Below are 14,986 nucleotides of genomic sequence, written 5' to 3' on the forward strand. Positions count from 1 at the left end.
AATCATTGCAACAGATTGACATGTGAACTCTCAAAGATAGTGCCCAGTCTAATACCACTAACATTCCAGGCATTATCATTTGAGAAGAAAGCCTGTACAGATGTATTTTAATGAAGGGTCTCATAACGTGATCATCTTGGATTTACAGTGAACCATGAGTGCAATGGTTGATGACCTTATAGGTCAAACTTCAAAGCAGGAAAACACAGAGATGAAGGCCATATGGAAACGAAGACAAAGACTGTGGTTATTTTTCCATAACTGAAGGAATTACAAGAGCCACAGAAAGAAGAAAAGAGCAGGATTTACAGGAGCCACTGATAGAAGAATAAAGGACAAATCTCCCCCAGAGCCTTTGGGGAGAACATGGAATGCTGGTGCGTTGTTTTGAGCTTGTAGCTTCCAAAATAAATTTATTTTACCTAAGTTACCTAATGTCACTAAATTAATGGTGACATTTCATGACACTCTTGAAAAACTAGTAAAGTCATTTTTCGGAATCATTTTGCTGTTGGGTACAATTCATGAATTTGGGATTCTTTCTCACAAAGAATACATACTTTCTTTTTTATTGGATATTATAGTCTGTATTACCAATTACTGTATGGTGGAATTTCCATAGAAGGGATTTTAAAGATTACGTTGCTTCTCTTTCCACAGTACCTACAAGAGGATCTTGTTCTTTGTCTTTTCTTTTTTACTAGCATTGTTCCCAGAGTCTACCATAATCAGGATCTTAAAACTCAACAGAATATTTGAAAAAAAACTATACATCTTGATATTTGTAACTTATGTCCTTGGAAAAAAGCAATGATGTATGCAAAGTATTCAGTACCCACAAGTATTGAATCTATTCTTTCATGTGGATCCACAGATAAGTATAAACTGTCCTATCTCAATTGCATTTTTGCTATAGAAATATACAATTCTATGACCCTAATATCTACAAATAGTAAGAGAACTATCATAACTACATTATAAATTAAAGAAGAAAAGTTTCCTTTGAAGTGACATTTGCAAGAAAGTTCAAATTCATTTCATATATCTCTAGGAGCATAACAACTCTCAGGCAACTCAGCTCTGTTTAGAGGACTTCTAAAAATTCTGAGTACAGTCATGACAGCAGCAGATGATGATTTTTATAGACAATGAAATGCTATTCTGAAATTTCACATTTTAATAATTAATTTCTGTAACACACCTGGTAGAATTTATGAGGAAACCAATGTTTTTCTTCTCAGTATTGGTAGAGGTTGGTAATAAATAACAAAGTATATTTGTTTTACTTAGATATTCCCCTTCAGATGCCTGTATTTCTACTAAAGTTTAGAAATGTGATCAATATAAGAAAGTTTCAACCCCTTTTCCATTACATATATTCCTTTTAAATGTTTTCCTGTATGTTAAATAATAATACAATTTAATTATCATTTTAAATATAGTAGTTACTGATAAATAGTAATTAGAGAATTTAGTATCACGACATTTACAGATAGTCAAAATACAGTTTATATCAGAGAATATTTCACTCCAAAACAGGAATAGGACTGTAAAATATTTATGTACTAGTTATATTGAGCACAACTGTGAAAAAATCTAATGTGAACACAAATGTAATCAAGCTGTCCCCTTCTTCTCTTTAATATAAAGAAAATATTTGATGCTTGAAAGCTAAATACGACTTATTTACCCTACAAATAATTAACAAAATTAGTGTTCAATTCCGTATTTTTCTCTTGAAACAATGGAATTCATTTTCTAAATTACCAAGCTATATTTTCCTTTAAAAACTTTGTATTTTGCCTATAACCTCAGCGCTTGACAGACTGAGACAAGAGAATTGCTGTGAGTTCAAGGCCAGCCTGGGCTACAGAGTGAAATCGTGTTTAAAAAAAGAAAAAAGAAAGAAAGAAAGAAAAAGAAAAAAAAAAAAAAAAAAAAAAGCAAACAAGCAAAAAACGAACTCCATATTTTGAAAAATATATCTGTGTTACTCCTGAAACTGTTTAATTGGAAAACAGTACAGGTCCATTTCAAATATTTCTTAAATGAAAGAGGGAATGTTGGTGAGATAGTTGAAAATCACCTAAAGCAATGCATAATCCAGAAGTTTGTTCTGTCTCCTTCTCAGGCCTCTTGACTGATTTCAGCTCTCCCTCATTTAGCTCCAAGTTACAGTGAGATATTTTCCACAGATCCAAATTCGCATTTTAAAAGAATATTTCCAAATATTAACAACGAGACTATGTATTTCTCTGGAAATTCTAACCATAATTGTACTTCGTTGCTTCTGATGTGGTTAATTCCCATACTACAATATATATTCTTAAAATTAAGTGGTTTGCATACCCAAACGTTAATCAGCTTCTCCACTCTGAGGTAGGAGTAATGTCAACCCTAACTATTGAATGTGACCTGAAATTTTAGAATGGAGTCCCGATCCATTCTATAGAGAGAATCAATGCATGCTAAAGTAGAAACTAGCTTTAAAATAAATTGAAAGAAAGACACAAAGCAAAACAGCCATCCCAGAGTAAGAAGTGGCCAACAAATACTTTGCAGAGGATGCTAAAAGAAAACATTCTAAAAAGCAATTCATGGCACGCTTGTTGATTTTACAAATGGAGCTCTTTTATTATCAAACACAGAGAAGAGTCTGAATTGATAATGTCTCTATTATAAGATAGAAGGTTACTTTAATCCAAATGCAAATAAATTTGAACAGTTAGCCACAACAGGATCTAAAGAGAAAGCTATTAGAAAAGGTCACAATAGGGCAATTCCCTTGGCTACCTAAGTATAACAACATCCTGCCTAAAGAGTAGGAAGGAGGTTAGTTTAGGAGATTATTTCCGCGCCTTCCCCACCATTACCATAGCACACAGATGTCTGCTAAGTACAGCTACCCCTGATTAACTGGCAACCATTGAATCCTTCCCAGAAATCCTTCCCTTGACCCAGGTTCTCTCGGTCTGCATTCTACACAAAGCGGAAGGCCGCAGGGCTGCAGTTTCCAGTCAAGTGTCTCACCTTCAAATCCGTTGCTCCTACCCCTCCCCTGAGACACATGAAAGGATCTCAGAAAAGAAAATTGGTTATTCAAGAAATTCAGTTTTCCCAAAGAGCTAGAAATTTCATTAAAACAACACAAAGCTGTGGAGCAGTGAAGGATTGGGGTTGGAACCCAGTTTGACCCCATCTGGAGACCTGAATTTAAACAAATTCAGTATTTCAAAGTCCCCGTCTGGTCTGTCCCCTTGCTTCATATAGATATAGGATAAAGAGGAATATTCCACACAGGTGTGGAGTCCACTGCGACCTTCGCCTCTGCTTCCCTGGCTCAGCCCCTCTGCACTGATGCTTGCTCCATCCCCGGTGGCACAGGGCTCATTGCATGACCTTCCAGTTACAGGCAAAGAGTACACTTACCATTATGCAGTCCACATGGATGGATGTTCTTTAAGTATTCTTTTCCAGGTATCTGTTTCCTCTCGCCTTGCAGGTATCAGTGTGAATTGTCATTTCCCATAAGGACACAAAATTGTAATTTGTTAATTAATCAGCTTATTTCTCCGGTTGACCTTCATGAGGACAGATGTTGCATTGTGCCCTGTCAATATCTTTATATGCATCATCATGAAAGACAGACACTTGATTATTTTAACATCTATTCCAGCTTCCTTCTAGTTTTTTCCTCATATAATGCTGAATGTCAATTTTTTTTTTTTGATCTCTTATAGTTAGAACTGAATAGATGAGTTACATTCTGGAAAAATATGGTACTCAGGCAAAGTATAATCTACAAGTGATTTCTGTGGAAGCTGCACAACCAGCAGGCTGGACTCTGGGTTCTTCCTTATGCACAATCTCAGTTAAAGTACAGCTGCAGCAGATGGAACACAGCATTCTGGTACAGAAAGTACCACCTTTTATTTAGGATGGTCTTGTGTTAACCTGCTGGGAGTCAGCCTAGGGTTTTCAAGGCTGAGCAGGCTTCTCAAATTCTTCCAAATCAAATTATGTACCTTTCTGTTGCATATCTAGTTTCTGTTATCAACAATTAAATTCTGAGCGATCTAATAATAAATAGTTTTCATCTTCACATACTTTATTATTTATTTTGTTAAATAAAAATTTTATTTAACACATAAAAATGTAAAAAATGTATTCACAAGTAAGGAAGCATGATTTTTTTTACACATATACATTGTGGATATATGGTCATATAAGATATATAAATCAGTTTAAAATATCCATCTACTCTAGTATTTATGGCAAAAACAATTAAAATTGTTTCTCCCAGCTTTTCAAAGTGTACAGCATGTTATCACTAACTATAGTCAAATTGTGCACAACAGCACACTAGACTAGCTAATGCTGTCACCCAGAACTCAGTGATCATTTCTATCCCCCTCTCCCACCATTTATTTATTATACAAGTGAATAAGTAATGAAAGTGTACATGGTCTCTGAAATTACAGAGAGTGTCTTAGATCAATATAAGTAACTTGTATTTTTAATGAAATGATGTAATTATATTCTCCTTTTATGCTTTTTGATTTATACATTACAATGCATGTGAAGTAAGTAATGAGAGACTGTACCATTTGAAAACTCATATTGTCTCTTCAAAACAGGAAACGCAAACTTTTCACCTTAGTTAAAAAATATTCATATATACTTCTTTATATGAACTAATACTAAAATCCAATTAAAATATTTCCCTTAAAAAGAATCACATGCTATTAAGTAAAAAAGTAGATAAAAAAATGTAACACTGAGACAAAGTAATAAAAACATTCCTCATATTTATGTTAGGTTAATAAGTAGCTATTTGTTGAAATTTAAAGGCTGGAAAGCATTAAAACTCAACACTCTGGATAAAAGGACAGAGTAGGGCTTTTAGAATTTGTGTAACTGCAAAATGTTTTCCAATAATTAGTCCAAGGGTAATGTACAAATTATGATATGCTCATTAATATGGATAACAACACTCAAGCTCTTTTTACCCTAATTGTGGCAAATAAATGGTTTCTTTGAGAGAAATTAAATTAATTCTATCTGGCATCATTCCATATACAATTAATTAATTATATGATTGATTTTCCCTGGCTGAAGGTGGAATTGTTCTTTTAATACAGACTCGGGTAATTACTGGTCCATATGCTGCTAGTCTCACACCTGCTTCACCTTGGCACGGCAAGGTTCGCACACGTCCCTGCTCTTTCCAGCCTCTGCCAAGGACAGTGCCAGTAACAGCCACCAACCTGCCTCAGCATAAGACGAGCCAGAATCCCAAGCACTGGGTGGCTGGTTATAAAATGTGGTTCATTTATGATGTCTTTTTCTAGACAATCTTAAGGTAAATAAAATTCTTGAAAATATACCATTTGACATCATCGTTTACAAAAAATAATTATCCCTATCACTACCCTCCCAAAAGTTCTGCACACTTGCAAGCCTGCATACTTTAGTGACACCACAGGAATCACCTGAGGTCATTTTCCTTGATCACAAAAGGTATCATAACGTGGTTTGAGAATACTGGCAGTGGCTTGCAATTTTTTAAAGTTTAATTCACCTATGTGTTTAAAAAAAAAAAACACTCTGTGAGACTGAACAATATAATTCATGTTCGAAATTTAAACTTTATTTCAGGAAAAGTCACACTGCCATTAATTTGCCATGAAAAAGTATGTTTAAAGTGCTTTTAACACATGTGTTTCATCATTCTGGCCACCTTGTGAAGCCGTTCTGAAGTCTTATTTCATGAGCGTGTTTAGTTCTCTGTATTGGCTGCTTTGATGTTCTGAATCAATTCAAAACATTTAATTTTCATGCTCCTTTTTGTCTTTGGGGAACACCTAGAAATCGCGGTGCTGCCTTCCCTGAGTAAGGTGGTGAGGACACAGCATGTGCTTTCCAGACTGCCTGTCCACTTGGCGGCAGCTTTCACCGTGTCAGAAATGCTTCTGAAAGTGGCGAGATCAAGGAGTTAAGTGTACTCAAAGTGGAAAAGGAGTGCTGATGGCTGTCTCTCACTTTAATCACAAATATGCGCTGTATTTTTTTATCAGTGTACACACATGTGCACAGAGACACATATATATGCACACACACTGTTCCTGGATCCCAAGTTATAAGCCTACTAAGCCAGAATTTTGCTTTAGAATGTGTCCTATATGGATGCAATAGGGCAAAAAGGCAAATTTAAGAAATACCACTCTAACAGATAAGAATATTTCATAAAACATTCTGCTTCTATATTCAATTATGTTTTTCTCACCCTGTAAATTCTACTGGGCATATATTCAGTGATATTATTTCAGAATGGTGGAATGGAAACTGACTGTGAAATGTGCATGTGGTTTATAATTATTTCTCCCTTAAGTTTATTGACTTCCTATTCACTTGGCATTAAAGTAGAACTAACCTCACATATTTGAAAAAAAGAACTGTAATGAAAAATTAAATCGAATTTGGTTAAAGAGCAAGTAAATGATTTTTGCTAGTTACTGATGTGTTGATGTTTCCTCTTTTCTGTTTTCCCATAATTTAGGGAGAAATATAGAGGCTGCCAAATGTTGTAGGGATTTAAAAACCATTAAATTAAGCATAATAAAGTGATAGGGAAAGAGAAAGTGATGGCCAGTAGCAGCGAAATATGAAATGAAAAATCTCTCAATTATGTCAACAACCATTTTAAATTTAACTGTGTGAATTAAAAAGCTGTAAATCTAGCAAGTGGATAAAGTACACTCAGCTGTACAGGAAGCCAACGGTCATCTGAGTAAAAATAAACTGTAATTTCCCAAGGGCTACTACATTGCCTTCATGAACCTAAATTAATGCCACTTGTTTAAACTCAGTGGCTACATGTTGGAAAATGTAATAGAATTGTGAATTTTTGTGACACAGAAGCTATTTTAGCTATTAGCCCCAAACTGTTCTTTTCTAAAAATTAAGAAATTAAAATGCATTATAAAAAGTATTATTTGGCCAAAATTGCTCTAATTTTAAGCCTGGACACTAAACAGGGGTTTCATTCTCTCATTTCCCAATATGTCCCCTTTCTCTACTACATGTGACAAGAGCTCCAATTGAACCAGCTGTCAGTAGTGTATTAGAGACACTGCAAGAACATACATAAATTCAAGCCAAATACATAAGCTACGTCAGTGACTCTCAAGTTTTAGATGCAATCGAGTATATCTGAAAGTCTCCATATAATAGATTTTCAGTCTCGTATCTAGAGTTTTTGATTCAGTATGTGTAGGACCAGGCATTCTGAGAACCACTGTGCTGTATAACAAAAAAGTGTTCAAGTGTTTTAATGCATATTTCCTTTATATCCAGTTGTCTGACAGTACTTGTAATATTCAGCTGACCATTACAATACTTTAATTGTCTTATTTTTTCAGAGCTATCCTGTGCTTTCCCCCTCTAATTTAGGACTAAAATTATGTGGAACTACCTTGACCTGTAGCAGTCATTATTTCCAAGATCAAATCTCAAATTTTAACTTAATCAAGTAGCTAACAATGATGTAAATAAACAAGAAAGATTCTCTTTTGTGCATGCAAAGAACATTTACTAATTTTGTTCTATTAATGACTGTTGTTTTTACAAAGGTTTACAAAATTTATTTTTGGTTTCAGAAATAGTTTCTAAAAATTGTATTCGTTATGTACATTATGTATTAGTCAAGTAAACTCATGCTGACATCTTGGTTCCATAGCTAATTTTCATTTCTCCATCCCACACTCTCATGTCTTAAACATCTCACCAGTTTCCATTAGTCTGACCATTTCCTTCTTTTCTAAAATCTTTCACAAAATAATCTGTTGACCAAAATTCTTCCACAAATGACTTTTGTCTTTCTTTTGTTGCAATTAAGTGTTATTTAAGGAAAATAAAATCCAAAGCTAAAATTTCAAGCATCACAGACTTTAAAGAAGCTATCAAAGTTCAAAGCTGTTTTTGAATCCCTTGAAATTTGATTTTAGTGTCTATATTTATTTAATTCTGCTATATTTTCAGGATTTCATGGTAACTATCTTCATCAAAATAATATGCACTTTGATTTCTCTTACATGAGAAAATGAACATATAAAGAGCAAAATAAAAGTCAGATAATAGGAAGAAGGGAAATAGACTTTTTTTCAGATGAGAAAGGGATCAATAAATGGAGGCCAGGAGAGATGAGAAGGAAGGAGAGGGGAGGAGCGTGTTAGGACGAAAGAGCCGAGACGTGCTGTGGGCCTCCACCAGCCGCACACACATACTGCAGTCATTCTGTACTGCGAGCATGTAAAATAAAACATGAGACCAAAAATAGATCACATACAAATAGCCAACTAGACATTTATCGTTTCAGTTTATTTCTGAACTGACTTTTAAAACCCCAGGACAGGGGCCAGGGATTTAGCTGAGCAATAGAAGTGACTGCCTGGCAAGTGTGAAATCATGAGTTCAACCCCCCGGCACCAAAAACATAAAAATTAAACATAAATATAAATGAATAAATAAAACCTCAAGGCAAATGATTACTCCTAAAATGTATTTTGTAAACTTGAAACCAGAGTCATTTCATCTGCCTTCTGTTCTTACTGGGAAAAATGATGGCGTTCTTTTTTTAATAAAATAATTTGAGGTTTCTTCACATCTAACATACACTCAGCATATGCTGTTACATTTTCTGTAAAAATATGTTAAATTTGTACAGTCTTGCTGCATAGCAACCAAGAGCTCCTATGTAATAATGTCTAATCCAAATTAAATATAGATTGTTCTTTAACATTTGAAAAGCACAAATGAATAGAATAATTATTTCAAGAACATTAATACATATTTTATTTAAAAGATTACAAAAACAAATTCCACAGTTCATTCCTATTTCCAATTAACTGATTTTGCTTCATTTGCTTTATATCATTTATTTATTCTCTTCATTTGTTTCCCCCTTCTTTCTCTTCTTCTGTGTGTGTGTGTGTGTGTGTGTGTGTGTGTGTGTGTGTGTGTTTCATTTTTTTCTTGTTTTCTAGCCATGCTAAAATATGTTTTTGGTAAGCAAGCACCTCGCCTCCCTGGTAAGTGGCTGTGGTGTGGCAGGCTGCAGCCCCTCCAGGGGGAGAACCACTAGCATCTCCTGAGATCCGTGCCATGCCTGAACTTAGGGCGCTGGGAAACCAAGCAACCAGCCTGCCTCCCAGCTAAGTGGTAGTGAGCCTACCCGTGCAGGGGCTGAGAGTCAATCAACCCATTTTCCCTACCCCCTGTTAGCAAATGGGAACCAGAGATCCGAGCATCTCTTGGGAGGTTGACCATATGCAATATAGCAAATATGGGGGATTTCCTTCTACCATCTCTTTGAAGGCAAATATTTTTACTACAGTTTTGTTTTATTCTGTTTAATGGTACACCTCTATTCAATGTTCTGTTTTGGTAAGTTCTATAATGTTCTGTATTTCATTTTATTTTGCTATACGTGATTGAAAGAACAACTATTGTGAAGATAGGGATACCTATTACTGTTATCCTGGTAACCTGCTTTGAAGTTCTGTGTCAATGTCACTACACTGTCTCATTTGGCTTTGTTCTGTCTTGTTCTGTTGTATTTGACTTTATTCAAAATTAAAAAAAAAATAAAAAAAGTCTTTGGAATCACATAGATGGGCTGAAAACAATATGCTAAAATCAGTTAGTGTGCATATTCTAGTCCAAGTATGCATAACCAATCATTACATTGCATTTAGTGGCTTCCAGCCAAAGGAAATGAAATACAATTTGATCAACATCAGTGCATGTAGATACAGTTCAAACAATTCTTGTATTGCAGGGATGTATATGCATACCAATCTATACATTTAAATGAAACTCATAAATTTTAAATATATACACTATTATAATTTGAACCTGAGATGTCCCACAAAGGCTAATGTGTCAAAGGCTTGTCCCCAGACAATGTCATTATTGAGATGCATTTGAAACTTTAGGAAATGATGGCTCCTTCAAGGAAGTAGGCCACTGATGACTACCTTTTGAATGATATGATTTATTTCTGCCCCATTCCCCACCCACCTCTTTCCTAGCCACTAAAAGTAAGCAGATTTCTCCACTAAGTCCTTCTGCTATCATATTTCTACCTTGCCACAGGCTTGAAAGCCAAGAATTCAGTCAAGAGCAAAAATAAATCTTTTCTACTTTAAATCAATTTTCTCAGGTATTTAGTTCACAATAATGGAAAGCTAGAAAATATACACAAATATGTATATATGCTACTTTATGCTGAATTTCACTGCTTCAATATAATGATCAAAATCAGTATTACACTTACATTTTGTAATTTTATTATTATAATGCTGCAGACTACATATAAGACACATATAAAGATGTAATGTCATTTAGCTAAAATTTCAATTAAAACATATTTTTTGTAGTGACACAATTGAGCAGAATGGGTACAAAGGCTTTGGTAATATCTAGCTTATATTTTTCAAGATCACTAATGTGTTTCACAACATGCAAGTAAACAAAATGCAGAGTAGTTAAAATGTCAATTTTTCTATAGAACAATGAAAAATTAAGTAAAACACTGGTAATGAACTTTGTCAGGATTCTAACAAGGAGTTAAATGTTTAGAAAACTAAACAATCAGCACAGAAGAAAAACTAATCACTGAAGACAACTTATGTAGGGTAAGAAATCTTTGTGGTACTTTCTCATCTCTATTGACCAGCATTATCCTGACCCAAATCTAGAAAAGATAATAAAATGAAAAGACTTTTAGACAAATACACTTAGAAATATACATGAAAGTATTATAAGTATTATAAATTCAATACTTGGAAAAAGAGTCCAACAGTCTATTCAAAAAATGTACACTATGAGCAAGTGGGATGTATACCAAAATGCTAGGGTAGTGTCCTGTAAGAAAAAATTTTAAAATACCACATTACAGCTAGGAATGTAACTCAGTGAAGTTGTGCTTGCCTACCACTCACAAGAATCTGGATTCCACCCCGAGAATCACCAAGACCAAGACCAAGAACAAGAACAAGAACAAGAACAAGAACAAGTCCAAAACATACTAATGGAAGGAAGAAAGGAGAAATAAAACATATCATCATCTCAAAGGAAACAGAGAAACATTTGACAAAACTCAGTAACATCTGAAGGAGAAAAATAAAACATCAATGAAGCAGGAGGAATGGTTCCCTAAGATAGGAGACAATATATGAAAAACCCTTATGTAAACTAATGATCAACGGTAAAGCCTCAGAAATTTTTCTTCGTAAGATCACATACAACACAGGATGCTGACTTTTACTGTGTTTCTCAACATCATACTCTAAATTTTTGCCAGATGTTTTAGGCAAGACAAAGAAATAAAAGACATTCAAATTGAGCAAAAATAAATAAATAAAATGAAGGAAACTTTCTCTTCATTGATGATGTTAGCTTACAGAGAAAATTCCAGCAAAACAAAGACAGTATTATAACAAATTCAGGAAAATAATAAGCAGCACACAGAAACATCAGTTGTACCTAAGCAATGAACAATATAAAACTAAAATTTTAAAAATTAATACTATTTCCACTGTCATCCAAAAGAAAAAAAATATATAGAAACCAAACAGGTAAAAAAGTTATAAACTGAAACTTACACAAGTACATGGAAAGACATGCCGTATTCACAGATAGGAATATAGTACTTAACACTGTTAAAATATCAAAATGCCCCAAAGCATTGAGCCATCTCAAGGTCATCCCCATCTGAAACCTATTGGCAAGTTTGCAGAAGTAGCAAAGCTCAAATTCATGTGAGATTTCAGCAGATACTGGCTATGCAAAATGTTGAGAAAAGCAAAGTTGGAAACCCACACTTCCTGACTTCAAAATGTTCAACAAATAAATGGTAATTTTTTTTAAATAGAGCTTTTACAACCATCATCTGGGAATATTTATAAATTAATGGAAATCATTTTATGACAAGAGAACCAAGACCATTTGGTGGCAGAAAAAAAAAATAGTTTCTTTCCAAAATGCTGCTGAGACAACAGGATATCAACATACAAAATAAGGAAATTGCACTTCTGTCTCATACCATTGACAAAAATTACTTTACATTAATCACTTACCCAGTTTATTTTTTTATTTATAGTAAAATTATAAAATCATAGGGACAAAATAGGGGCAAATCTTGGACTTAGAAGTGCATTTTTAATTGACATCAAATGCATAGGCAATGAAAGAAAAAATACATTGAATTTTTCAAAATTTAAATATGAACACATCAAAAGACAAAAACTGAGAAAATGAAAAGAAAATATGAAGAACTGGAGAAAACATTCAGAAATCGTATTTTATAATAGTTTAGAAAATACATGAGGAATTCTCACAAGTTAGCAAGAAGAAAACTAACACAATTAAAAATGACAAAAGGCTAAAATATACATTGTGAAAGAAGGTACATGTATAAATGCCTAATTAGCACTTTAAAATATGCTCAATATAATATCAGGATTGCTGGGCTTGAGAGAGGGACAATTTTGTAGTTACTCTGTTCCCTTGGTTTCCCTTGGGCATAATGAACATGTTTTAGATCTTAGGTAGAGTGGTGTTTGTGCAGCATTACGAATGTAAGAAATGCTAATAAATTGCTCAATTTAAAGTAATTAATCCTATGTGATTTCACTTCAATAATAAAATAATAGTCAATGGCTTAGAGTTACTAAAATTCTTTCAATTTTCAGTAATCCACTTTTATTTTAAATTTGTTTTAGTTTTAATTTTAAAGAATTGTGATGTGATCATAGTCTCATGTCATTTTATGTAAGGTTGTAAATTACTTTTTTATCATTGCTGTAAAGAAAGCTAATATAAATCAACTTGTAACAGCTATATGAACTGTTGATCACATTATAAGTAGATTACTAGTAGTATGCTATTCACATCAAACACAAAAAGGTATACTTTCAAATCTAATTGTCATACTTTATAAAGTTTACTGCAATTCCAGTATTATATAAATAGTTTAAAATATCAGAATTTACAACTTTAATTAGATGTGTGATACAATGTCATCTTTCTCATACACTTGGAAGTGTGTGTGTTTGTGTGTGTGTGTGTGTGTGTGTGTGTGTTTACAAAGGATTGAACCCAGAGTCTTTTCACTAAGCACATCTTTAACTCTTTTCCTTTTTTTAAATTTTGAAATAGGATTTCCTTAGCTCACTAAATTACACAGGCTGGGCTTTACACTCCTGCCTCAGTCTCTCAGAGTGCTGACATTATAAGCCTGCAGCATTGGGCTTGGAAATTTTAAAACTAACATACAATAATCATATAGAATAAAAGACATGGGGATTGCATATAAATCTAAATATACAATCAAATTTAAATAATGAAAATCTAAATATAAACACATATAAATACTTATCCATGGTGACACATTAAAGCGGATGTGCCAAATACCTAGTGGAGACTGAAATTTAGTGGTAACTAAAAAAAATAAGTATCTTTGAAGCCAAAGTCATTAAACAAAATGAATGCAATGTCATTCCTTGTATGTAGTCTCCTGTCAGTAAAACAAATCAATTAGGAATTGACTTTGATGGCCTTTTAACTTTCAGTTGAATTTTTTATTTTCCTTACACACATCAATTACTGCCCTGTCACATTAGCTTCTAAAAAGGGGCCCATTATGTGATCTGAATGAAAAGATTTCAGTTGCCAAAATAGTTCAAGAAAACAAGATTCCAAAACACTGCACTAAAGGCACATTGACAACTGGATAGAGTCTTACTGAAAAGAATACTGACCACTTTTCCAGGAACATTTCGTTTGAAAAAGTATTATCTGCAATAGCAAGTACAAAGCCTGCACCTCAACAGAGGAATTAAGCCATTATTAGGACAATAATCTGTGTCCTACAATGAATAACACAAAGCACCATTTAAGCCATAGATACCAGGAAAAAAATAATGGCTGGGGTTTGTCGTTCTAGCTGTCTGCACCTTGAGAGCATACCACTAAGGGAAATAGATGAAACACACACACACACGTAAATATTGCATTGCTTCTCTGGTTTGAGAAACTAGAAGTGTAAATAAGAATTAAAATGTTTACTAGATATTATGAAGTAGGAATAAAATGCACATATGGTAAGGAGAACTAGAGATGGGGACAGAGGAAATGAAGAAAGGGAAAAGAAAAAGGTGAGGAGAGAAGATAAATGGACACAACACTTTGAGGGAAAGAAGGATTGAAGGGAAGGTAGGGGATGGGAAAAGAGAATTAAGACATATGTCATGTTTATCTTTATACAAAGGTGGCACGGAGGGGACAAAATTCATATGATGAATACGATCATTACGTATATCTAAAATGTACCAATAAATGAGAGAATTTCAAAAAAATTTGGACTGCTCTTGATAAGTACTAGGTTCCGTGTGTTTATTATCTCTTAATTTATTATGTCTTCTCTCATTATAATGGATACAAACCTGACTCTTCATTTCCTGGTTCTTGTTTGTCTTCCTCATGTCTTGTTTTTGGTTCTAAAATGTTAGTGAGCAAAGGGAGAAGAGGGAGATACAGAAGTAGAAAAATGGCACTAGGACCAACTCGTGAGCAGCCTCAGGTTGTGCATTCCCTGTGGCTCACGATGGCTTTTATTTAACTCCAAGAAGAATAAGTCTCGTCTATCTGTGCCCTGCACTATGGTTGTCATGTATGTAAGATACTGATTCTAGAGTTCAGCTTCACGTCTCAAATCTATCTAGGAAAACCCACCCACCTTTCATGTTTCAGTACTGGGATTCATAGATGACTTATTGGTTACATGTCACTACACCGCTCTTTGTTCTTTTGATGTTAAATTCATTCATTTCAAGAATATTTTAAAATGCTAGTCGGTGAGAGGAAGTGTGCTAAGCAGAGCTGTTTTGTCCTCCATCTTTTTACCCCCAGCTTGGCCACACAC

The sequence above is a fragment of the Cavia porcellus genome, unplaced genomic scaffold, assembly GCF_034190915.1.
Source record: "Cavia porcellus strain 051 isolate PalLab524CR breed Dunkin Hartley unplaced genomic scaffold, mCavPor4.1 scaffold_20, whole genome shotgun sequence".
In the NCBI taxonomy this organism is placed as follows: Eukaryota; Metazoa; Chordata; class Mammalia; order Rodentia; family Caviidae; genus Cavia; species Cavia porcellus.